The sequence below is a fragment of the Aplysia californica genome, unplaced genomic scaffold, assembly GCF_000002075.1.
Source record: "Aplysia californica isolate F4 #8 unplaced genomic scaffold, AplCal3.0 scaffold01000, whole genome shotgun sequence".
NCBI lineage: Eukaryota > Metazoa > Mollusca > Gastropoda > Aplysiida > Aplysiidae > Aplysia > Aplysia californica.
In genome coordinates, this window is record NW_004798270.1 from 219,919 (window position 1) to 221,859 (window position 1,941).

Consider the following 1,941-nt stretch of genomic DNA (forward strand, 5'->3'; position numbering starts at 1 on the left):
GAAAACAGACAGATAGATAGATAGATAGATAGATAGATAGATAGATAGATAGATAGATAGATAGATAGATAGATAGATAGATAGATAGATATCGTAAGATAAGATACGATAACAAAAGATAATATAGAAACTGAGAGAGACAGAAAGAGAAGCCGATGCAAGAGAGATTAAAACATAGAGACAGAGATAGAAAGAAAGAAAAGAAAAAAGAAAAGACTGAATGAATGAGTCATACTGCACGCACGGCATCAAAACAAGCCGTGCAGTGGCACCACTCGTTTACTCACGGAGCGCACGTGAGCGCGCGTGCGTTGAAGCGAGGAGCGCGCTCTCTCTCTCTCTCTCTCCCTGTCTCAGCGGAGATGGTGAGCAAGGTAGTTTTATTGATACTCACGGAGTGCCGAGTGGCTACGCTTTGTTTAGGAACTTGGACCTGTGCGAATATGTGATGAAATTAAATCGCAATGTTTTGTTTTGAGCCCCCACATCTAGGGTAAGGAAAACAATTTGATTAAAAAAATATGGTGTTTTCAGAGGGATATATTTTGTGGAAGAATTCCAGAGGAGTTTATTTCTTTATCTGCGTGATAATGTGATTTTAGTGTGGTAACAAGTGTTTGAATTTGTGTGTGAACCTGTTCGATATCGTGAGGCGCGCAGTATGTGTGTCGCTGTGCGTGTCGCCCTGTGTCACCGAGTGTCATTGTGTGTCACCGCGCGCTCGTTCTCGTGTCAAAGTCACTGACTCATCTCGTTGACACTTACTGTGTGTGTCAAGTGTGTAGGTACGTGAGGGCGGGAAGGAAAGAAAGGTGAAGTGAGTGGGAAAGGTCACTAATTTAGAGAAGGATTAACGTGGACAGAATTATTGTCACCAAGAGAAAGATAAATGTCCCAATATGAGTGGAAAAGTCACTAATTAAATTAAGCGAAGGTTTAACGTGGGTGGCATCTGGCACTTAGAGAGAAAAATAAATGTCACTATATGAGTGAAATCATCTTAAATTATGCACTGGACTAATATGAATGTCACCAAGAGGAAGAAAAAATATGTCACCATATGAGTGGAATAGACACCAATTAAGCGAAGGATTAACGTGGGTAAAATTTGTCACTAAAAGTAAGATAAATACCACTAGAGCTAAGTGAATGGGAAAAGTCACAAATTTACTTAAAGATTAACGTGAATGGAATAGGTAACTAAGAGGAAGATAAATGTCTCTATGTGAGTGGCATAGTCCTAAATTAAGCAAAGGATAAACAAACATGGAATTTGTCACCAAGAGGGAGATGAATGTCACCACGTTAGTGGAATAGTCACTAAAAAGATTATAATTATCACGTCATCATGAGTGGAATATTCAATATATGGAAAAGGTTAAAAATCCCTCCTTAAGTGGAATAATAACAATGTGGAAGTTAAAAATATCATAGCGTGAGTGACATTGTCACTAACTATAAACTAAGCGAAAGATTAACGTGAGTGGAAATGTCGCCTTGTTAAAAAAAATAAAAAAATCGCGTAAATGGAGTTGTCACTAAGAGGAAAATAAATAAATGTCACAGTGAATGTGGAATGTCACTTAATTAAAGAAAGACCGATGTCATTATGTGAGTAAAATTATCACAAAAAGAAAGAAGGATCATTGAGATGACATGGGTGAAATAGATCTAGTTACCAAATGAAATCTGAATGTCATTACGTTAGTAGGAACGCGAAAGGTGAAAGATTTATCACAACATATAGGAAATGGTCACTTAGATTATAGAACAAAATAAGGGTGATCTCTCTGCAATATTTATCGTTATGTGGACCGTAATGCCTTAATGTTCAGTTGGCTTGTGTCCTGGATTAACTGATCTCTCTCGGGGTTAGGCTGTTAGGCGGTGGTAGAGATAGAGGACAGGGGAGAAAGAGAGAGAGAGAGAGAGAGAGAGAGA

The 1,941-nt window shown here is 38.4% G+C and overlaps 1 long non-coding RNA gene across 3 annotated transcripts in view; it reads left to right on the top strand.

Annotated features, from left to right (window-relative positions):
- The first annotated feature begins 252 nt into the window (after nt 1-252).
- Nucleotides 253-1,941, top strand: part of LOC101849569 — a 7,443-nt gene continuing 5,754 nt past the window's right edge. The window contains exon 1 of one of the 3 annotated variants that reach the window (XR_221108.3): nt 253-493. This is a non-coding gene — a long non-coding RNA (uncharacterized LOC101849569). The other 2 variants (XR_001185369.2, XR_001185368.2) reach the window with 2 other exon arrangements.